Raw genomic sequence first — 25,525 nt, 5'->3', positions numbered from 1 at the left:
CGAACGGGATGAACGTGAAATAGGGGGATATTGGTTGCTTGATCCGAACGGAAGAAGAGAAGATCACAACGGGATGAAGCTTGGAGTTGGTTGGGAGATAGGATAAGGATGTTCATCCGATTGGGAACAGGGGATGCTGAGATTTGTTCCGAAGAAGGGATAAAGCTGCAAGCGGCTGGATGGAGCTGATGGGTATGCGGAGGGAGAAGAGGATGAATGTGGAAGCTAGGAAGTCTGTGGGATTTGATTTTATCTCGTGGAGATGTAATGAGCCAGCGACGCGTGCAAGATGCTGGTGTTCCGAGAAGGAAAGATAATACGGGTGTGACGTGGAGCATCGCATGGGAAGGAAGCAGGGGATTGGCTAGGCGTGGGATGGACTCAGCAAGGTGTGAATAGGGGAGTTGGTTGCTGAGCCTAGTATTGGGAAAGAAACAAGGGAGTTGGGAAGGATCCGTAGATGATTCGGCTGATGGTTGGCTTGATTCTTGGTTCCAAGTGATATGCAAACAGGCTGAAGAGAGTGACTTGGATTGGTTGAAGCTAAAACAGGGGAGGAAAAGGATGACGTGGATACGGGTTCAGCTGCAAACGCGACCTGCACACATTAGTTCAGACATCATCCTAACTAGTTCGACTTGACCTGCACACATTAGACTCGACCAATAAAATTAAGCAAACTCGAATTATTTTTAATAATGCAATGATGAAGGGGAACACATTTTCTTATGTTAAATTTAAAATATGTGCAAAGAAAATAATGATAAGTGTTGTGTAAAATAGTTAGATATATACATTATTTAGCACGTATCACTCCTGCATCATCCTTGTATTATCCTAACAAAAAATTGTATTAAAGCCCCTTAGGATTATTGATCTCACCTCTGAAAATCTAATAATCCAATGGGTTTTGTCCATGAGGAAGTTTGAAGCTTGTAGCCGAGAGATTGGAGTCATGTATGCACTAGTGTTCAGAAACGTCGGGGCTGAAATTTTAGAAGTTGTTTTCCCTGATTTTAAGTCTATATTAGATGAATTCTCTGATGTAACCCCTGAGAATCTTTCCAAGGAGCTTCTACCGATGAGGGACATCCAACAAGCTATAGATTTGGTGCTCGGTTCAAGCCTGCCGAATCTCCCTACATACCGGCTAAATGCTAGAGAACATTAGGAGCTTCTGTAGGCTCATGTGTGGCGCATCCAAAGGAAAACTAGCTCAAAATTCAGTTTCTGCAAGGTTGGGGTCGACTCATGGAAAGCTGGGGTCAACCCATGAAGAGCTGGGGTTGACCCCAATGAAGGAAGGGTCGACCCCAAGAAGTCACAAGGAGACGACAGAGAGCACTTCTCTGTCAGTCTCAGGTGGGGTCGACCCCAGTGAAGGAAGGGTCGACCCCAGGAAGTCACGGGTTTTCTGTCGTCTTAGGAAGGGGTCGACCCCAGTGAAGGAGGGGTTGGGGTCGACCCCTGTCTGTGAGGGGTCGACCCCTGAAGTATTGGGGTCGACCCCTGATCTGTGGGGGTCGACTCCAACGCCGTGCCAAGCGTGCCATTCAGTCAATGACGGAAATTTTTGTTCTTTGACTGGCTTAGGAACTTCATGATTTATGTTCCTAAGGGTCTAAGTCATTCTTGGGCTAGGTTTAGACTCAAGGAAAGAGAGCATGTAAGTCATGGACTTGGGTTGAGTGCTTTCTAATGTGGCTTAGGGGGAGATTGAGTTGGCTTAGGATTAGACTAAAATTGAGAGCCTATATAAAAGCTTGATGCAATCTGTTTTAAGGTTATCACTTGTATTATTTTCTGGAGAAATAAGAGACGCCAGAAAATTTTCTCCCACGTTCTTTCTTCTCTTTCTCTTCTTCTTCACGAAAATCCTAGTTTGTGATTGTGATTCTCCATCTCTTCTTTCTTCTTTCCCCACGCGGCCTGACGCCCTAGGGGATGCCCCAGGTTAGCGGATATCAGGGATCCACATGCTTCCGCACAGCACCAACAATTGGTATCAGAGCGAGATTTTGACGTAGGAAAGAAGAAACGAAAGAAAGACATCAAGAGAAAAGCAGTCCGCTTATCTCCCTTCAAGGTGATTTCTCAAATCAGATTTGTGTTTATTTGTAATTGTGGTATGGTCATCCATGAACAATAACATGAAGGTGGAGTTGGAGAAGTTTAATGGAAAGGGAAGCTTCTCTATGTGGAAGGTCCGGATGGAGGATCTATTGGTGCAGAACTATTTAGATTCGGCCTTGGAGGACAGGCCGAAGGGTATGACAGATAAGGGATGGTTTTCTTTGGAGAAAAGGGCTTGTGCTGCCATCAGAGGATGCTTAGCGGATTCAGCCTTGTATAGCGTCCTAGAGGAGAAGACACCCAAGGGATTATGGACAAAGTTGCATACCATGTATATGGGGAAGAATATGTGCAACAAGTTGATGTTGTAGAAACAATTGTACAGCCTTCGGATGCATGAAGGTAAAGATATTGTTCTTCATATTCAGAGGTTTGACCAGGTTTGCAATGATTTGCAGACCCTTGGGGTGAAGATGGAAGAGGAGGATAGATCTCTACTCTTGCTTTGCTCGCTGCCAGGTTCTTATGATCCTTTGGTTACCACTTTGCTGTATGGGAAGGAGACGTTGAATTATGAAAACATAATTTCTGTGCTATGGTCCAATGAGCAAAGAGAAAGATTGACAAAGGATGGAGTTCCTCAGGAAGGTCTTACTGTCGGAGAGAGGCCTGGGAGAGGGAAGGAACGAAGCAAGCAAAGGGGACGATCAAAGTCCAAGAAAGGCAAGAAAGAATTCAGATGCTACAAGTGCAATCAAGCAGGACACTTGAAGCGGAATTGTCTGCTTTGGATGAAGCTTCAGGGAGAGAAGAATGGCAAGGATCAGTCAGTGTCGTAGCTGATCTCAAGGTGGAGGATGACCTTTTGGTAGTTTTGGATGATCACAGGAACAATACGGATATCTGGACAATAGATTCAGCCTGCACTCATTACTACACACCAAATCTGTTGCCCAGAAAGACAACCCAAGAGGGGGGGTGAATTGGATTTTAAAGTAATTATTGCAATTAAAAACTTTGTGAGTAACTAATTAAAACTTAATTGCAAGTGGATTAATTAGTTGCTATATGCAGTGGATGAAGGGAAAGGAAGAGACAATGAAACAATCACAAACACAAGCAATTTTATAGTGGTTCGGAGCTAACCCTTGCTCCTACGTCCACTCCCCAAGCCTCACTTGGGAGTTCACTATAATCCCTCGGATTACAGCCGATTGTTTTACAAGTTCACAACCCAACTTGTTGTTTTACGAGATCATAACGAACTTGGTCGGTTTTTACAGGCTCACCGACTAGAACCACCTGATTATTTTTCCGGGATCACAATCAAACCCTTACACCGTTGGTTTTAACCTCGGCTCACCAACAAACCTTAACACCCTTGATTCAATCCCCTGATTGAATCAAGTAAGAAACAAATAGGTTGAAAAATAAAAAAGGAAGCTTCTCAATAAGCGTATTTAAACAATATAAGCGAGGAAGAGTAAGAAGCCCTCAAACTGATTTTGGAGATGGAGGAAGGGGCTTTTCAAACTCTTTGACTCCTCTTGAATTTGATGTAGACTTGCTATTAGGAGGAGAGCCTTGAATGTGAGGAAGATGGTTGGAGAGTTGACTTCAATGCACTTCTTCCTTCTTTTTCTTGTAATCACTCTAGAGAGGCTTTGGTTGGTGGAAATCCCTTTTGCTTTGAATGGAGTCTCTCTTTCTTACTCTATTACTGTTCACTCAGGCTATTTAAGCCATTCCCAACGAAAAATAGCCGTTAGACACACTTTGATGGCCGTTCTGCACACTCTGCAACTCCTGTCAAAGTGTCCGTTGGGATCAGAGTCGACTCGCTCGATCAGGAGTCGACTCAAGTGTTGCTGGAGTCGACTCATGCTATACTGGAGACGACTCGGCCACTATTCAAAATTCGAAATAAAGTGCCGTTCCGTTCTGGAGTCGACTCGGCTGAACCTGGAGTCGACTCGCCAATTGTCCGGAGATGACTTTCCCTTCTGGAGACGACTCGATCTTCAGGATTCCAAAATCATCCTCTCGATTTTACTTCCTCGAGTCGACTCGGATTTTCTTGGAGTCGACTCGGCTCTCAGACCCGGAAAGACAGGTCTTCTGTCTTTGAACTTGAACTGTCTCGGAGTCGACTCGGACTTTGCGGGAGTCGACTCGGCTCTCAGACACCGAAATACCGATCTTCTGTCTTTGGAGTTGAACTGCCTCGGAGTCGACTCGGACTTTGCGGGAGTCGACTCGGCTCTCAGAGACGAAATACCGGTCTTCTGTCTTTGGAGTTGAACTGCCTTGGAGTCGACTCGGACTTTGCGGGAGTCGACTCGGTTCTCAGACACCGAAGTACCGGTCTTCTGTCTTTGGAGTTGAACTGCCTTGGAGTCGACTCGGACTTTGCGGGAGTCGACTCGGCTCTCAGACACGAAGTTGGCTCTCTGACTTTTAGCCTTGCATTTCTCTGAGAGTCGACTCTTGCTTCCTTAGGAGTCGACCTGCCGACCGTCGGAGTCGACTCGAGTTCTTCGGGAGTCAACTCGGCTCTCAGAGTCCAAAATGGCTTCTCTGTCTTTCTGTCTGTTACTCCATGAAGTCGACTCGTACTTTGCTGGAGTCGACTCGGCAAGCATCGGAGTCGACTCTAATTCTTCAGGAGTCGACTCGGTGACAGGGTCTGAGATTTATCTTTCTGTCCGGCTGTCTGTTCTTAGTCGGAGTCGACTCGTAATGTGCCGGAGTCGACTCGAGCTTGTGCCAGTGCTTCTGATACACTTGGAGTCGACTCGTAATCTTCCGGAGTCGACTCGAGATTCAGACTTTGGTTCAAATTGATTTCTATACTTAGCTAAAGTGTATTGAACCAAAGCTAGAGACACTTAAACATAAATTCACAAATATTTGACTGAAATACTAGATTGAATTCATTAGTATAACATAAGATATACTCAAATGCTTTGAGCTCATCAAAATCAAATAGGGTTATAATCAATCACTCCACAATCTCCCCCTTTTTGATGATGACAAAATATTGAGTATTTGTAAAGTGAATTGCTCAACCAAAAGGAGATTTATAATAAAGTTTTGAAATGAATTCAAGTGTCTAGTCATTTAATTTATCCAAAATTGAAAGGTGTGAAACAGTAAATTCTGAAGTTAAAGCTCCCCCTTTCATTTGGAATTATATAAGCCTTCATGTCATGCAATCAATTGTTTGGCTTATATATATTTAATGAATTTGCTTTCTTAAGATTTCAGATTCTCCCCCTCTACACATGCATTCAATTTTGTTTAGATTCTCTGAATTTTCTTTTAGTGTATTGAAGCTTTTGAGCTTATATTTTTGGTTTTAGAGAAAAAATCTGCCAATTTGTTCTTGAGTATGATTCAACTAATCTCCGAATATTCCTTGAATAGATTCTGGAGATTACTCCTTTAGGAGCCCCAACAGAGAGATAATGAGCCTCGAGGTATCGAATCCACTTAGAACAAATTACCTTGTGCTTTAAAAGTTTTCTTTTTTATTGATTCCCTTTACATTTCAATTCAATATATTTTCTCCCCCTTTTTGTCATCATAGCAAAAAGGCAGAAAGTACAGTAAAATACAAGAACTCAAGAATGCACAATTTTTGCAAAGAATTTCTACTCATTGTATTTATCCAAAATTGAGTACAAGTGTGATTACATATCAAGTGAGTCCTCAAGGGACTGTACATCATAAAGTAAAAAGAACAAAAGATACTAGGGTTTCTTTGTGGTGGAGGATGTGGCTCCCTTGCTCAGTCTAGTGTGTTGGATGACCATGCTTAACCCCTCATTGATGTTCCTCAGTTGTTCGAGTATCTCCGAGGTGGTTCTAGACTGAATCCTCGATATGTTGTTCACACTTTCTTGGAGGGTGTCGAGTTTGAAGATCAGTGCATTGGCTAGTCTCTTAGCACCCTGACTCTGGTTGCCTAGTTCATGTTTGATGCTATCTCGCATCTCCCTTGTGTCGTCCTTGACGTCACTTATGTTCCAGTATTGACCTTGAACTAGGCTTCGAATGTTGAAGATCTCCTCCTTCAGATTTGCAACCATCTCTGTCATGGCTGCTAAGGAGGGTACTAGCTCGGTGGAGGGAGTACTTTGAGGACCTCGGAGCTCCCTCAGCAGATCATCTCGCAGATCCCTCATGATCTCCTGCCGCAACTTCCGGAGCTGCTCAGAAGATATGCGGACCTCCAGTGGCTGCTGCTGAGTGAATGGGGCAGTGGAGGTGGAGGGCTCTGTATGTGCAGGACCAGAGGTAGAAGGATGGTGGTCCTGGTCATGATCAGAGGTAGGAGAGTGATGAGTGGTAGGGTCAGAAGAAGTGGATGGTCTCCGTACCCAGACTCCCTCTACCCTATGAAATTCCATCCTATGAAGAGTCCCCTCACTCATGCGATCTGTGTAACGCAGTGAGCGAGAGGGTTCCCCCTCAGGAATGGGGACCTCTAACTCCCTAAATATCAAAGTAAACAGCATGCCATAGGGAAGACTGAGCCTAGGTTTATCTAGAGGCTCACAGAGGTACTGGTAGATAAGTTTGGAAAAGTTGATAGGAGTGTCCTGGAGTATATGGTACATCAGGGCTAGGTCCCTCTCTGAGATAAAGTCAAACCTCTCAGTCTTTGGGAAGAGAGTCCTAGAAATGACACTAAGGAGAAGCCGCATTTCAGCCGACAGCTGATTTGCGAACACCTCCTCTATGGGGGACTGTGGAGGACTCCCTAAGACTGCTGTAATGGCCTCAGTCCTATCTAGAGGGTGAGTGGGAGAGATCCCTTCTTGGGAAAGATGGAGGACTTGAGAAATGAAGTCCTCCGAGATGAATATAGGGACACCTGCTACGGTTCCCTGGATACCACCACTACCCCGGGCTACAGTCCCATAAAACTCCCTAACTAACCCCGGGTAAGTTGGAAGGTCTAAAGAACAGAAAAACTCTAGCCCTTGTGCCCTAAGACGATGCCCTAGGGTGAAGCCTTCCCGGGAGAGGAAGTCAAAGTCGACTTTCCTCCCGGTGGAGACCGCCTTCTCGGCGCACGGACGCGAGGGAACCGGCCTAGGCGGGGAAGAAACCGGAGGTGGTGGCCTCACGGGTTCATTCCGAGCCTTTGACCGTCGCTCGGCCCCGCTCGTAGAGATGGGTCTCTTCCGGCTCGGGACAACCGCTTTCCTAGGCATTTTTGACCTAACGACGGGGAAGAACACGGAAACTAGGAGGAAAGCTCAACGAAAAAGACCTAGAACGGGTCGGAGACGAGGTCGGAGACGGCTCTAGGATTTTGGAACAGTGTCGGCTGTGAATAGAAGTGTCGATTGAACGTTTCGATTAGGGTTAAAACATCGGATTCCCGACCTCGAGTCGACTCCAGTAAGTCGCGAGTCGACTCGACCTAGAGTTGACTCCAAAATATGCGCGAGTCGACTCTCCCATGATGCCATCGACCTCGAGTCGACTCTAAAATATGCGCGAGTCGACTCCCCCATGAGCCGACTCTAAAATGTATCCGAGTCGACTCGAACTCTGGCACGCACCCAAAAATCATGTTAGTTTCGTGCCGCAAGAGATAGTTATAGACTTATCCATGATTTAGGAGCTGAATTGATGATCATAGATAAGAAGTCCTATTTTTACCTTAGACTAATCCTCAAAATCTATGAATTAGAGGAGAGTATCACGAGAATGGATCAATCACTCCTAACCCTCTTCTAAGTATGCAAAATCGATCCTCACACAGGGGTTTTGTGAAGATATCAGCGAGTTGATCATCAGTACACACAAATTGAAGTGTCACATCACCATTCAGTACATGATCTCTTATGAAGTGATGTCTTATCTCAATATGTTTAGTTCTTGAGTGCTGAATTGAATTTTTAGTTAGATTAATGGCACTTGTATTATCACAATTAATGAGAATTTTATCTTGTTTAATGCCATAATCTTCAAGTTGTTGTTTAATCCACAAGATTTGAGCACAACAACTCCCGGCAGCAACATATTCGGCTTCCGCCGTAGATAGTGCAACCGAGTTTTGTTTCTTGCTAAACCAAGAGATTAAATTTTTTCCTAAGAATTGACATGACCTGCTGGTGCTTTTTCTATCAAGTTTACAACCAGCAAAATCTGAATCTGTATACCCTATTAAGTTTATGCTAGATTCTCTAGAGTACCATAAACCTATATTTTTTGTTCCTATTAGGTATTTAAAGATTCTCTTAACTGCAATTAAATGTGATTCCTTAGGATTAGATTGATATCTAGCACACATGCATACACTAAACATGATATCAGGTCTACTTGCAGTGAGATATAATAAAGATCCTATCAGACCTCTATATATCTTTTGATCTACTGATTTACCTGATTCATCTTGGTCTAGTTTGCATGATGAACTCATGGGTGTGCTGATTGACTTGTTTCCTTCCATATCAAACTTCTTAAGCATCTCCTTGATGTATTTAGCTTGATTGATGAAGATCCCTTCTTCAGATTGTTTGATTTGGAGCTCGAGAAAATAGTTCAGCTCTCCCATCATGCTCATTTCAAATTCACTCTGCATTAGGTCAGCAAAATCTTCGCAGAGGCGATTGTTAGTAGCACCGAAAATAATATCATCTACATAAATCTGAACTACTAACATATCTTTATTTTTTCTTTTTAAAAACAATGTTGTATCAACGTTCCCTTTAGAGAATTCATAATCTAACAGAAATTTGCTAAGTCTTTCATACCATGCTCTAGGTGCTTGTTTCAAACCATAAAGTGCTTTGTTTAATTTATACACATGATTAGGGTATTGATGATTTTCAAAACCAGGAGATTGTTCTACATACACCTCCTCATTAATATACCCATTCAAAAAGGCACTTTTGATGACCCAAAGATTGATTTAAAGATTGATTTTGATGATCACAAAACCTTGAAGTATAAATACTAATATTTGTGTTGCAAGGAGAAAGATATTTATTTTGCAAGGAACATAGCAAGTTGGAAGAATGCAAGAAGGCCTCCAAAGCTCTCAAGAAAAGTTGGAAGAAAGCTACAATTTATTGGCCCAAGTTTCAAGTTTAAAGTATTCAAGTTGGAGGAACAAATTCTAAGGCAAAAGAATAGTTCTCGAGTCGACTCCTCGAAAATTCGAGTCGACTCCGATACATGCCGAGTCGACTCCCAACGTTTCCGAGTCGACTCAAAAGAGTAATAGAGGAAAGACAGAACAAAGAATTTTAGACCCTGCAATCGAGCCGACTCCAGAGGACCACGAGTCGACTCCGAAGTCAGGCGAGTCGACTCCTAATTGTGCAAGAGTCGACTCCCAGAGAAAAGCAAGGCAAAAAGACAGAGAGACAATTTCGGACACTCAGAGCCGAGTCGACTCCCGCAAAGTCCGAGTCGACTCCGAGGCAGTTCAACTCCAAAGACAGAGGATCAGTTTTCGGGCTCTGAGAGCCGAGTCGACTCGAAGAGAATCCGAGTCGACTCGAGGAAGAAAATCAGAAAGTATGTCCTCTGGATTCCTGAGAATGAGCCGACCCCCAAGTGCCCGAGTCGTCTCCAGCTATTGGCGAGTCGACTCTAGTTTGGTCCGAGTCGACCCGAGGACAAGGCATGCACATTAATTCAAATTTGGAACAGTGGCCGAGTCGTCTCTAGTCAAGCACGAGTCGACTCCTGCAACAGATGAGTCGACTCCAGATCGCGCGAGTCGACTCCGATCCCAACGAAAATATTGTCAGGAGGTACAGACTGTGTCCAACGGCTCTATTTTCGTCTCTAACGGCTAGATTCTGGTTTCCACGCCATCTAAAGCTATAAAATCAAGAGGAGAGCTAGGGGAGAAGGTATGGAAGTGGGCGAGAATATTTAGGGAAGAGATTTCAAAGAGATTACAAGGAAAATCTCCCATAAGCACAAAAGGGCCATCCAAAGCGAAATAGAGAGAAGAAGAGCATCCAAGTGAATCCCAAAGCTTCCTCTCCATCCGTGTGCTGCCTCAATGATCCTCTACCTCGTGCCAAATCAGAAGAGGGTCAAGTAAAGAGGAAGCCGAGTTCCTTCATCTTCAAAATTCGTTTGAGAGCTTCTCTTTACTCCATTTGTTTATATTTGCTATATTTGCTTAGTTAAGAAGCTTGTATTTGCTTTAAATTCTTAGTCTAATATCTTGTAACTTGATTCAATCAAGGGATTGAATCAAGAGGTTAAGGTTTGTTGGTGAGCCAAAGGAAAAACCAACGGTGTTAAGGTTTGTTGGTAAGCCAAAGGGAAAACCAACGTTGTAAGGTTGTGGTTGGTGAGCCTTTGGGGAAAACTAACTGGGTTGATTGTGAACCCGGAAAACAATCGTTGTAAAGTTGTGGTTGGTGAGCCTTTGAGAAAACCAACTGGGTTGGATTGTGAGCCCGTGAAAACAATCGGTAGGTTCTAGTCGGTGAGCCTGTAAAAACCGACCGAGTTCGTTGTGATCTCGCAAAACAACAAGTTGGGTTGTGAGCTTGTAAAACAACCGGCTGTAATCTGGAGGATTATAGTGAAATTCCCAAGAGGTCTTGGAGAGTGGATGTAGGTGCTGGGGTGCACCGAACCACTATATGTTTGTTGTGTTTGTGATGCTTTTTGTCATTGTCTAACTTGCTCACTTACTTACTTAGATAAATTGCTTGCTTAACTCTTATCCGCGCATCCTTTAGTTGCAAGCATATTCAATTTACTTAATCAAGTCTCATTCAATAAATCAAGTTGTTGCTAAGTTTAAATTCCACTGTGCATCTATACAACTTAGCATAATTAATTGAAAAGTTTTAGAAGTAGTATAAAAGTTTTAAAAGACCCAATTCAGCCCCCCCCTCTTGGGTTGTATCTACTGGGCAACAAGTGGTATCAGTGCAGGTGCTCAAATATTATTTGTAGTCTTAACCGACTAGAGCCAAAGATCATGACAACCCCACATAACGTATTATTTGCTGAGGGACTTTCCACAAACAGACCTCCACTGTTTGATGGATCTAACTATATTCAATGGAAAGCTAGAATGAAAATCTTTACTCAATCACAAAACTATGAGTTATGGAATGTCATAACAAATGGCCTACACACACCCACGAAATTGATTGAAAGTATGTTCGATAAAAATTTGGCTGAACTAAATGCTAAGGCTATGAACCTTCTCTACTGTGCATTTAATAAAAATATTTTCAACCAAATCTGTATATGTTCATCTGCCAAACAAATATGGGATTCTCTTGAAGCAACTTATGATATTTCCGAGGAACCCCATGTTAGATTACTTGAGGATAATTGCAAGACTAACATTGAGCATGCAGGAAACACTCAAAATCAGGAAGAAAGAACAACAAATAAAGAATTCGGTGATGAAAACAAGGATCCATTCCCAAATACCGAAAGATTCAAAAGCTTCCTAAAGATAAAGAAGAAGAGGAAGCAAGAAGAAAGGAAGAAAGAAATAAAAAGGAAGAAAGCCTTGACCAAGAAAGAGTCAAGCAAGAAAATAAAAGTTAGGAGCAACAATGATGATATGAGCTCCAAGGAACTACAAGAGGTAACTAACTTATGCTTTATGGCACAAGAAGACAAGGTAAAATCTGAATCTACTCTTACATCAAATGATTTTCAAGAAGAATTCTCTTATGATGAATTATTAAATGCTTTTCATGATTTGTATGGTGAATGTAGAAAATTAGCTGTGAAGAATAAAAATTTTAAGAAACTAACTCAAAAAATTTCAAAAGAAAGAAATTCTAGTGCTGAAATACAAGAAAAACTAAATTCTGAAAATGAAAGCTTAAGGTTAAATTCAGAACAATTGATTCAGAAAAATTAGAATTTAATTAAAGAAAATCAAAACTTAAGTGAAGAAATCAACCAATTAAAATCTTTTATTAACAAATTCACTGTAAGTTCAGAAAGATTAAAAATGATGTTTGAAAGCCAACATGCTGTTTTAGATAAATCAAAATTTGGCATGACTCCTTTACTTAACAATAAATCTCTAGAGAAAAAGGTTATCAATTCACCAAGCAAACCATTAAATAAGATAACATATTTCAAACATCAAAAGAATGGGCATAACAACTTTACCTATAGATCTAGGACAATTAGATCAAATGATAAAGTTATTACAATTGAACAAATTTGGGTTCCAAAAAGAACTATATGTCCTAACTCTCAAGGACCCAAGCAAGCTTGGGTACCCAAAATGAAAATATGAGGATGTAGATGTAGGTGTGCCGAGATACCCATGGAACAAATAGAACTTTCATACAAATGGGTGTTCTAGACACATGTCAAAAAAATGAACTTAAAATATACTTATGAAAAGTATTTAAAAAATAATAATAATGAAATCAGTAACCCTTGCATCTCATCATTATTTTTGCTTTAGTATTTGATTAAAATATGAATTGCAAGTATTGATCAATTTTGTGATACTTTTGAAAATATAATCAAATCACTTCATTTTATAGTATGCTTTACTCACTAATTGAATAAGTCGTTAAATGATTAATCAATTTATTAAGAATAACTCTATAAATTCTCTATATACTTGATTGAGAGTTTTTATTCCTGGCATTATTGTTTATTGATCATTAGATATGAAAATGTGTACTTGGTATGCCTTTGAATATATGCACTATGAATACCAAAATTAAAGAAACCATCTTTGGCATATAAAATCAACTCATGCTAGTATGTACTTAATCTCAAAAGACCTTACCATTGGCCTACTTAGATTATCTTCTGAAAGGTCAAAGTTTGCTATGCATGTTAACTAAGGAAACAAACAAAAAATCAATTTCTAAATCTAAAGATGTTGTCTTCATCACTAATTTCTCAAAAGCTTACATTAGTTTTCTTCTTGGCACTCAAATTGAAATATTTTCTACATTGGCACAAACTCACAAAAAGGGTTCAAATAAAAAAGATTTGCAAACTATGAAAATAAAAAGAATCATGGCATAGTGTTGAAAACCAATTTTGTATTAAGTTGTGCACAGAAAATAATATTGAATGCAATTGTTTCTACACCAAGAACACCATAAGTAAAATAGGATTAATAGAATCCTTGAAGAAATGAAAAAGGCAATGTTGTATGATAGTCATCTACTTAAATGATTTTTTTTAAAACTATCATCATTGCTTGTCATATATATGGTTTCTATTAGATCTATTTTTTGATGAAAACTCCATTTGATCTTCTGAAAAATAGAAAATGATCTATTGCATATCTTTCATATTTTTCAGTAGTATATGTTATGCTTGATATGGTCTCTTGAAAATAATGCCAAATCTAATAAAGATATTTCTATTTTTGGATATCATTCATCAAGCAATGCATATGGAACATTTAATCAAAAGATTATAGTTGTAGAAATATGAATTCATTTTATTCTTTATGAGACTAATGATTTATTATCAAGATACTAAAATCAAATTATATATGTGTTGGGGTATGTGGAGACCATTGGTGATGAAGAGAATTGAAGGAGAATCAATTCTGCATAGTTCTGTCTGGCGGACTGTCAGAGTCGACTCGAGCTACAGTCGAGTCGACTCGGGAACAGTCGAGTCGACTCGGGAACAGTCGAGTCGACTCGAGGCCTGTCGAGTCGATCCGGGAGGAGAAAAGCCGAAAAACCATGTTTCTGTCTGGACTGTCAGAGTCGACTCGAGCTACAGTCGAGTCGACTCGAAGCATCGTCGAGTCGACTCGAGCCACAGTCGAGTCGACCCGAGATCGTGCCAGTTATACTGGAAGTTGTCCAGACATACCCGAGTCGACTCGAACTAAAGTCGAGTCGACTCGAGCTCGCGGAAAATCATACGGACGAGTTTTCTTTGGTGTTTTTGGTGGCGTTTCGACGGCTATGATCATCTGAAGGTCTTGAGACTATATATAGGACTCATAAGAGCCCTAGGGTAAGAGAGATTGCCGTATATTTGAGAGAGACTCTTGTTTGTGAGGCTAGGGTTCTAGAGAAGAAGAGGATTGGGATCCTACTTCTTGTGCAAAGGGAATTCTGTGTGAATCTCTTGTAGATCGATCGCTTGTGATCGTTCTGGTGTGTGCTATCTCTGTAATCTGTTCATCCTAGTTGAGATTTCGAGCGGTGGAGGACGTAGGCTACTTGTAGCCGAACCTCGTTACATCTTTGTGTTTGCTTTGCTATTTTCTTCCTTCTTCTTCCTTTGATCTTTGATAATCTGCTGCGGTGCTCAAGTGTTTTACCCTACTGATACCAGGGGTAATCTTTTGCCCTTCGCAGCGGAAGCAAAGTGGTGATCCTTGAGTCCGGTGTCGAGGGAGCGAGAGAGTGCTTATCCGTTTGTTCTCTCTTTGCTTGTCCGACGTCGGTGGCGGTGCCGGTGTGAGTGGGTTCCGGCGCGGGCGCTGACAACAAGTGGTATCAGAGCTATTGGTATTTTGCGATGGCGGATGAAGGAAAGTTGCGAATTGAGAAGTTCAATGGCACGAACTTTGGATTTTGGAAGATGCAAATAGAGGATTACCTTTACCAGAAGGATCTCTATTTACCTCTTGGAGGTAGAGCGAAGAAACCAGAGAAGATGTCCGATGAAGACTGGGAGGTCCTCGATCGGAAGACGCTCGGCACCATTAGATTGTCACTTGCATCCCAGGTGGCATTCAACATAAAAAACGAGAAGACGACAATGGAGTTGATGGCAACATTGTCGCGGATGTACGAGAAACCCTCAGCATCAAACAAGGTATTTCTCATGAAGAGGTTGTTTAATTTTCGTATGAAAAATGGCGGCAGCATAGCAGAATACCTCAACGAATTCAATGGACTCACGGCCCAGTTGGAGTCAGTGGAGATTAGTTTTGATGATGAGATTCGGGCATTGCTAATCCTCTCCGGATTGCCTGATAGCTGGGAGGGCCTGGTGATGGCGGTGAGCAACTCTTCGGCGACGGGGAAGTTGATCTTTGATGACGTTGTGGGAGTGCTTCTGAGTGAGGAAGCAAGAAGGAAATCTTCTGGAGCTATGGAGTCGTCTGGAAGTATACTAAACACCTCTGACCGGGAAAGACAAAAGAAGGACGGTCGATTTCGAAGTGACTCGAAGTCGAGATCCAGCAGGTCTCGAGCACCTCAGAACAAGGGAGTGAAGTGCTGGAACTGCGGGAAGACAGGGCACTTTAGGAGGGACTGCAAATCTCCTAAAGGAAAGCAAGGCGACCACACCGAAGGAGTCAGCAAGGATCTGGCAAATCTTGCTGAAGACGGTGACATGGATGCCCTCGTTCTATCTTTATCTACCGGTGACGAGTCTTGGGTGATAGACTCGGGCGCGTCTTTCCATGCTACATCCCAACGGAAGCTTCTTGGAGGATATGAGAAGGGAGACTTCGGCAATGTCTACCTAGGGGATGGAGAGCCTTGCACCATACAAGGAAGGGGAAGCGCGGAAGTGAAGTTGATTTCTGGATCTTCACTTGAGCTTGAGGACGTACGGCACGTGCCTCAACTGCAGAGAAATCTGATTTCTGTTGGACAGTTGGCGAGCCAGGGGTACAAGACTACTTTCACAGTTGATTAGTGGAAGATATCCAAGGGTTCGTTGATGGTGGCTAGTGGCAAGAAGGTTGGGACACTTTATGTCACCAACGGCACGGAGAACACTATTGGAGTTGCTGCAGCAGATGTGGACACCAAGTTATGGCATTGTAGACTTGGGCACATGAGTTATCAGGGACTGGAGGTGATGCACCAGTTGGGAAAGCTGCAGGGTCTTAGGAGTGTTGAGATGGACTTCTGTGAGGATTGTGTTCTCGGAAAGCAGAAGCGTGTTTCATTCAACAAAGAAGGTAAACCTCGGAAGCAAGAAAAGCTAGATCTCGTGCACACGGACGTGTGGGGGCCTGCACCAGTTTCTTCCACTGGTGGATCTCAGTACTATGTTACTTTTATTGATGATGCTACCAGGAAGCTTTGGGTGTTCTTCTTGAAGCACAAGTCAGAGGTATTTGGGGTCTTCAAGAGATGGCAGGCGATGGTAGAACTCGAGATAGGAAAGAGGTTGAAATGCCTGAGATCGGACAACAGTGGTGAGTATTATAGCAGGAAGTTTGAGGACTACTGTGCAGATGCTGGGATCGTCAGGCAGAGGACAGTTCCAGGGACACCACAACAAAATGGAGTTGCTGAAAAGATGAACAGAACAATTAATGAGCGTGCCAGGAGTATGAGGATACATGCTGGATTGCCACAGCAGTTTTGGGTGGAAGCAGTTAACACTGCTGCCTACTTGATCAACAGAGGGCCATCAAAGAAACTTGAATTTGGGATTCCTGAGGAAGCATGGACAGCGAAGAAGATTGATTTGGCGCACTTACGAGTATTCGGTTGTACCAGTTATGTCCATGTTGATTCCAGTCAAAGAAGCAAACTAGACGCCAAATCAAAGAAGTGCATTTTCGTTGGATACGGAGGTCAACTGTTTGGGTACCGGCTTTGGGATCCCGAACACAGAAAGATCATTCGTAGTAATGATGTGGTATTCAATGAGAAAATGCAGCAGAGCTATGAATCAGAAACAAAACCTGTTGAGCCGTGTTTTGTGGATCCTGAAGAGGAGTCTACAAATTCTGGTCATAAGACTCAGTCAGAACAAGAACCTGAAGCATTGGCACCCCCTCCACAACTAAGAAGGTCCACTCGTAGTACTCATGGGAAGCCTCCTCAAAGGTATGATGGGATTCTTAGTTATTTGCTGCTCATAGATAATGGCGAACCTGAATGCTTCACGGAGGCATTGGAGGTTGATACCAGGAAGGAGTGGGAGTTGGCCATGGATGATGAGATGAAGTCATTGGAGCAGAATCAAACGTGGGATTTGGTGGATCTGCCCAAGGGGAAGAAAGCACTGTCAAACAAATGGGTTTACAGGCTGAAGAAAGAGCAGGGTGGAAAGAAGCGGTACAAGGCCAGGCTGGTTGTAAAAGGATTTCAGCAGAGAGCAGGTATCGACTTCACAGAGATTTTTTCTCCTGTAGTCAAGATGAGTTCTATTCGAGCGGTGCTGAGCATGGTGGCAGTAGAGGATCTTCACTTAGAGTAGCAGATGTGAAGACGGCCTTTCTCCACGGAGATCTCGATGAGGAGATATATATGCAGCAGCCAGAGGGATACATTGCAGCTGGCACGGGTGACTTAGTCTGCAAATTAAAGAAAAGCCTCTATGGTTTGAAATAGGCACCCAGACAATGGTATCTCAAGTTCGATAGTTACATGCTTGAGATAGGATACAGGAGATGTCAGGAGGATCACTGTTGCTACTTTCGGGACTTCGGTACATCTTACATTATCTTGCTATTGTATGTTGATGACATGTTAGTTGCAGGAGCTAGCATGCATGAGATTGCAAAATTGAAGCTGAAGCTGTCAAGAAAATTTGCAATGAAGGATCTAGGAGCAGCGAAACAGATCCTTGGGATGCGGATCAGCAGAGATAGGTCTAAACATATCCTCAGACTATCTCAGGCGGAGTACATCAGCCGAGTACTCAGGAGATTCTGCATGTAGGGTGCCAAACCTGTTGGCACACCGCTGGGTGCCCACTTTAAGCTTTCAAAAGGGCAAAGTCCGAAGACGCGGGTGGAGGAGCTCAATATGTCAAAAATCCCATATGCATCGGCGGTGGGGAGCTTGATGTACGCTATGGTGTGTACGAGACCAGACATTGCTCAAGCAGTGGGAGTTGTGAGTCGCTTTATGAGCTGCCCAGGCTTGGAGCATTGGCGCGCGGTCAAATGGATACTAAGGTATCTGAGAGGCACTGAGCACATGTCATTGTGCTATGGAGGTTCTGAGATCCGGTTACAGGGCTCTGTGGACTTAGACATGGCAGGGGACTTGGACGGCAGGAGGAGCACGACAGGGTACTTGTTCACCTTGGGCAGTGGAGCCGTCAGTTGGATTTCCAGGTTGCAACCAGTTGTTGCATTGTCGACTACGGAGGCGGAGTATGTGGCAGCCACAGAGGCGTGCAAGGAACTAATATGGCTTCAAGGCTTGATGAAGGAGCTTGGGAAGGAGCAGAAGGATTGCATGTTATCTTCAGATAGTCAAAGTGCAATTCATCTGGCAAAGAATTCAGCTTTCCATTCAAGGACGAAGCATATTGACATACGGTACCACTTCGTGAGGTCATTGCTCGAGCAGGGACTCGTCAAGTTGGAGAAAATTCATACAAGTCAGAATCCTGCAGATATGTTGACGAAAGTCTTCACGGTGGAGAAGCTGAGGAGTTGTTCAGCTTCTGTTGGTCTTCATGCTTGAAGACGTTGAGGAGGCATCGTACCAATTTTACTAGGATGATCCAGTTTCAGTGGGAGCACAGAATAGAACCAAGTAACAAGAGGATATACCCAAGGTCTCCAAGTGGGAGATTGTTGGGGTATGTGGAGACCATTGGTGATGAAGAGAATTGAAGGAGAATCAATTCTGCATAGTTCTGTCTGGCGGACTGTCAGAGTCGACTCGAGCTACAGTCGAGTCGACTCGGGAACAGTCGAGTCGACTCGAGGCCTGTCGAGTCGACCCGGGAGGAGAAAAGCCGAAAAATCATGTTTCTGTCTGGACTGTCAGAGTTGACTCGAGCTACAGTCGAGTCGACTCGAAGCATCGTCGAGTCGACTCGAGCCACAGTCGAGTCGACCCGAGATCGTGCCAGTTATACTGGAAGTTGTCCAGACGTGCCCGAGTCGACTCGAACTAAAGTCGAGTCGACTCGAGCTCGCGGGAAATCATACGGACGAGTTTCCTTTGGTGTTTTTGGTGGCGTTTCGACGGCTATGATCATCTGAAGGTCTTGAGACTATATATAGGACTCATAAGAGCCCTAGGGTAAGAGAGATTGCCGTATATTTGAGAGAGACTCTTGTTCGTGAGGCTAGGGTTCTAGAGAAGAAGAGGATTGGGATCCTACTTCTTGTACAAAGGGAATTCTGTGTGAATCTCTTGTAGATCGATCGCTTGTGATCGTTCTGGTGTGTGCTATCTCTGTAGTCTGTTCATCCTAGTTGAGATTTCGAGCGGTGGAAGACGTAGGCTATTTGTAGCCGAACCTCGTTACATCTTTGTGTTTGCTTTGCTATTTTCTTCCTTCTTCTTCCTTTGATCTTTGATAATCTGCTGCGGTGCTCAAGTGTTTTACCCTACTGATACCAGGGTTAATCTTTTGCCCTTCGCAGCGGAAGCGAAGTGGTGATCCTTGAGTCCGGTGTCGAGGGAGCGAGAGAGTGCTTATCCGTTTGTTCTCTCTTTGCTTGTCCGACGTCGGTGGTGGTGCCGGTGTGAGTGGGTTCCGGCGCGGGCGCTGACAACAATATGTATATGATTAATCTTTTACATATAACAATCTGAAAACATGTTAATAATTAGAACCAAATTGAGTTTTTCAGAAATGCACTTAATGAAGAAAAATTGATGAATACTAAAAGACTAAATCAAGAAAAGATGAAATAGATATTGATGAAATTCTTGCATGATTAGAAGTAAAGATCACCATTATCATTTGCTTGCTTTATGAGCTTTATATTCTATCAAATGAATGTGTAGAATGGACTCCTATGTGCTTATTTTATTAAAGAAGATATATGTTAAATAACCACCATATTTGAAAACACTCATTACAAATATGATAAAGCAATATATGATTTGGAACAAGCATTAAAAGCATGATATAAAAGCTTAAGTAATCTTTTTGATAGAAAGTAATAGTGATAAATCTATGCATCAAAAAGAAGAATCTGTGATATCTTATTTGCTCAAAGTATGCATTGATGACATCATTTTTGGTTCTACTAATGAAGAGTTGTATCAAGATTTTACTAAGCTCATGCAAGGTGAGTTTGAAATATGTATGATGAATGAATTAACATCTTCTCTCAAACTCCAAATTAAGACAAACAAGAAAGGGGATCTTCATTGACCAAAGTTAGTCCACAAGAAAACTCTTATAGAAGATTGGCATGAAGAAGGTATGTCTATGTCCCCATCTTGTAGAATTTGAAAAGGATGAGCAAAGTAGATCTATTGTTTTAAAGCTGTATTGAAGCATGATAGAATAATTATTTTATCATACAGCTAGTAGACCAGATTGTATGCTCATTATGTGCCCTTATGCAAGACTTCAATCTAACTTTAATGAATCATATTTTATTGATAACAAATAAATCATAATCTGAATTTTGATAGAAACAACTGTTTAAAATAAGTTGATTAAAACTTAGCTAGCATGTCTTATTGATAATTATCTTAAGCAAACAAAATCTAAACTAAATTGATTTTGAAAATAAGAAAGTGATTTGACCTTGATAAATCTTCCTATTGCCTCACATGCTTGTCCTTGAACCATCTTGGTTAATGAAACTATCTCTTTAGTTCAAGTGATATGTGCTTGCTTATATTTAGGCAATCTCTTGAGTAAAGTGACTCAATATTCAACTATTGTCATATCTTATATTGAGTCATCTAGTTAAAAATATGTTGGATGAATGGTTTGTATCTTGAAGAAACTAATGACTTTCTTTCAAGAAAGAAAAGGAGTTTGTTAATAATGTAGGATCCTTTAGTAAGAAAATGAGAGATTTCAACTTGAAGGACACCTCCACATAAGATACAATAAACATTCACATGCAAACAAGAGAGAGGACCTTGTTCAGCCAAAAGTTCACACATAAGAAATCTAGTTTGGCTTGAAGAATATAGAATGAATAGGTAATTTTAGATACCTCTCTCATAAATTAGCTGAGCAAAGTCAATAACTTAAATCTTATTGTGGCATGGTTAAAATCTTTAATTATTAATTTCTTGATATCATGTCTATATATGCATTAATTGACTTATGCTTTTAAAAATTGTTTCATGGTTTGCTCAAACTAAAATATTTCTTTGCCTATATCATAACCATGAAATACACAAGTATATGCTTAAAATTTTGATTTAAAATAACTTGTGAGAAATTATGAATCCTTGAGCACAATGAAAATGTTGTTTGCATGATATACATCTATATGATACATAAGATTATTTCTTTATTCTGCTCTTTCATGTAAATTACTTGAGAATAACAAAAAGAGAGAGAGATAAAGAAAAGAAAATGGATATTATACAAGAGAAGTAAAATCTAAGTAAAAGCAAATACTTCAATTTTAAGAAAAAGCAAAACAAGCATAATATATTTGGCACATTTATGAGACTTGTGAAAGTGATAAAATTCGTAATTAATTACACTTAAACAGGGAGAGTTTGAAGTGAACATTTTAACCTTTCTATATTGCTCATCATAGGGATGGTGCCAATGGGGAGGCTAGTGGTAGTATCCGGCACTATTTGACCCACTATTCGGTATAGGGCATATTAGGGACGGTACAAGAGGGAGGCTAGTGGTAGTACCTCGTGCCCCTTCCCAACTCCACCGGATAGGGAGCAAATAGAGTATAGAGCATAAGAAAGTAAAAATGAAAGACAAAGTAAATGAAAGTATACAAGAAGAATCAAGTCAATTTTTTAATCACTTGAAAACACTTTGCAAGATTATATTTTGATCCTTGACATGCTTGTTCTTAATATTTTAATGCATGACTTAACACATAATATATCTTGCATGTGGCATGATATCTTGAATTATGGGTTCTCAATATTTTGCAATGCTCCATGCTTGAACAATTTGATTGAATGTTTGGAATACTACATAAAATTTTTTGTTTGGTATTATTGAAAAGAAATTTCAGATTTGTCAAAATCTTATGTTTCTTGAATAATTGTCGTTCACAATCATCGTTAAAATCTAAAAGTTGAATAAATTTGTAAAAAGGAGAAGAGAAGGATATCTCTATTTAGGCAAAATGAATTGAGTTGGTTTCATCCTTCAACTTGCTTAACTTTGGTATATAATGTTCTAATTCATACCAAAACTCAACATAAATACAAATATTCTAAATATACTCTTATATGTTTGAAATATGTGTCTTCAATCATAATGATTTAAGATGAGCTACAATGTGGAAGATACATATCTCAAATTATGACTTTGAAAGTCTCTATTGAAAATCTTTATGAAATTCAGAATCTGATTTTGTATAAAAGCTTAACCTCAATATGATTTCTAAAATAAAATCTTAATTTAAGAAAAACAGAATTAATTTTGATGCCTTGGTTGATTGCTCCGATACGCATCCGAAACATATCATTTCTTATCTTCAAAGTGTACTAATATTGGTCCAAATGATGTGTCTTTCGATGATCTTGATTGCAAACAAAAATTTCTAAATATATGATTTTATTTTGATATTAAAAAGATTTATTGTGTTTCATGTATACATTGCTGAAAAACTATGATTAAGAAATTGAGTTCTATAAATATATATACCTCAATGATCATCTATATGTTTTTCTCTCCTACATTCTTAAAGACTTCCATCAGAATATATATATAGAGTGAATGATCTTAAAGCTAGAAATATTTCAGCTCACTCAAATGATTCTTAAAAGAAAGAAAATGTAAATGCTTTTGAAAGAAACTGAGCTTCAAATGAATCATTTTCTGATTAATATTTCTATACATTTTCTCTAAGATTAAGAGAAAGCATAACTTGTTCTTGAAGGATTAGACAGAGTAATTGCTACAAATTTTGAATAATGCTAGATTACTCTACACTCTCGATATCATAGAATTTCAGTTTTATTCACGTTTATCATTAAAATCTAAAATTCAATAATAGAAAAGAATGATTAAAGAAGAATGCATCTTTTGAGGGGGAGCTTTAAATATTCAGTATCTTATCCTAAAAATTACTTTAATTGATGCATACCTTGATTTTTATGGATTGATTTTGATGAACCTCCTTATATTGCAAGACTTGCTTTAATTATATAATAAGTTTATACCTTGATATGAGTTCTATAAAGCTTGTCTTATCTCAAACATTGAGTCTTATGAAAATAAGCTGAAACTTATAGAAAATATATTTTTTTAGATTGACAATTTTATTGAACATAATCTTCAAATTCTAAACTCTTAAATGGAATGATCAATTGAGGGGGAGAAAGAAAATCTCAGAAGGAGAGATCTTATGGAATTTAATCGCATAAATCTATAACTAAAGGAGAGAGAAAGAATACTAAATGAAAAGTGATCCTAATACTCTCCAATATGTATCATCTGAAATTTAAATCTGAAAATCTTTATGATACACCTTGAGGCTTGTTATTTGGTTAATATATCTTATGCATAAATCATGAACCAAATTGTAATTCAAACAGTTGATCTTAAGAGCCTCTAACTTACTGAAAAAGGGGGGAGAATAATGTGTTGAATTCTCTTGAGTAGCTCTAAGATATATCATAAATTGCATGAATTCATGTCTTGGCATTTATGCCACAATATTTTTACACCATAAAAGAACTTTGCAATCATACTTAATATACTGCTCTTATACTCTGAAAATTAGTTAAATTGCTCTCATGTTGCTAAAATACTTAATATATTGGGCAAAAGATCTTAAATGAACAAGCTTTCATACTTATTATTGAAGAGAGGTTAGATTTCCATTCGTGCTTTCCTTGAATATCATTTGTGGTACTTCTTGAATTAACTTAAGAAAGATTCCATCTACACTTGAGTTGCAAACTATCCTTGGAATCACATTCGATGTGCTCTCATCTTATCTTTGTGCTTAATGTTTCACTATCTTTTTGATGTTGTCAAAAAGGGGGAGAAATCTCTGAGTATATGCTCATAATGCTTTATGTGTTGATTATGTTAAGATTAAATCTAAAAGCATTATCACGAAGTATATTTTAAAGATATATATTTTCTACTTCAAACAACTTAGCTATGCATTACTTCTAGAACACAATATATTTTATATTGCATATACTCCAAGTTTTGTCATCATCAAAAAGGGGGAGACTGATGACCCAAAGATTGATTTAAAGATTGATTTTGATGATCACAAAACCTTGAAGTATAAATACTAATGTTTGTGTTGCAAGGAGAAAGATATTTATTTTGCAAGTAACATAGCAAGTTGGAAGAATGCAAGAAGGCCTCCAAAGCTCTCAAGAAAAGTTGGAAGAAAGCTACAATTTATTGGCCCAAGTTTCAAGTTTAAAGTATTCAAGTTGGAGGAACAAATTCTAAGGAAAAATTCAAAAGAATAGTTCTCGAGTCGACTCCTCGAAAATTCGAGTCGACTCCGATACATGCCGAGTCGACTCCCAATGTTTCCGAGTCGACTCAAAAGAGTAATAGAGGAAAGACAGAACAAAGAATTTTAGACCCTGCAATCGAGCCGACTCTAGAGGACCACGAGTCGACTCCGAAGTCAGGCGAGTCGACTCCTAATTGTGCTAGAGTCGACTCCCAGAGAAAAGCAAGGCAAAAAGACAGAGAGACAATTTCAGACACTGAGAGCCGAGTCGACTCCCGCAAAGTCCGAGTCGACTCCGAGGCAGTTCAACTCCAAAGACAGAGGATCAGTTTTCGGGCTCTGAGAGCCGAGTCGACTTGAAGAGAATCCGAGTCGACTCGAGAAAGAAAATCAGAAAGTATGTCCTCTGGATTCCTGAGAATGAGCCGACCCCCAAGTGCCCGAGTCGTCTCCAGCTATTGGCGAGTCGACTCCAGTTTGGTCCGAGTCGACCCGAGGATAAGGCATGCACATTAATTCAAATTTGGAACAGTGGCCGAGTCGTCTCCAGTCAAGCACGAGTCGACTCCTGCAACAGGCGAGTCGACTCCAGATCGCGCGAGTCGACTCCGATCCCAACGGAAATATTGTTGATGAGAGCACAAAAGTGCGATCTACATGCTGCTTAAATTAGTATTACTGCTAACATATAACGATAAAATCACTAAGTTAATACTATATTTTTGTTTGGCACATGTTAGTATAAATTAAAGTCTAAATGCGCATTTGGTAGGGATTAGAGGGATGCATCATGGCCCCAAACCGCGCGGCCCCAATCTTGCTATGATCTGATCGAGTACATGTGTACCCAAACATCCGAGCCCACATGCGATCTCCTAGTGATCATCGCATTCCCTCCTTTCCGGATTAGCACACACACTCTTTCGGAATAGAGATTCCCACTCTCACTTCATCACAAAGAAAAAGACCTTTTTAACCTCCACTCCTATGAAGATAGCTGAAAATACTATTTATTCCTCAAGTTACTGTTCATGCTGAAATCACTGTTCATATGAACAGTATTCCGAGATGAAACAACAGTGTTCCGTGAAAACACTGTTCATATGAATAGTGTTACGTGAAAACACTGTTCATATGATAGTGTTACGTGAAAACACTATTTATATGAACAGTGTTACGGGAACTTTTTTTTTTTAATAGGGTGTTCAC

This window comes from Phoenix dactylifera, unplaced genomic scaffold (assembly GCF_009389715.1).
Source record: "Phoenix dactylifera cultivar Barhee BC4 unplaced genomic scaffold, palm_55x_up_171113_PBpolish2nd_filt_p 000859F, whole genome shotgun sequence".
NCBI lineage: Eukaryota > Viridiplantae > Streptophyta > Magnoliopsida > Arecales > Arecaceae > Phoenix > Phoenix dactylifera.
The sequence above is the reverse complement of the archived record's forward strand: the minus strand, read 5'-3'. Positions refer to the sequence as shown.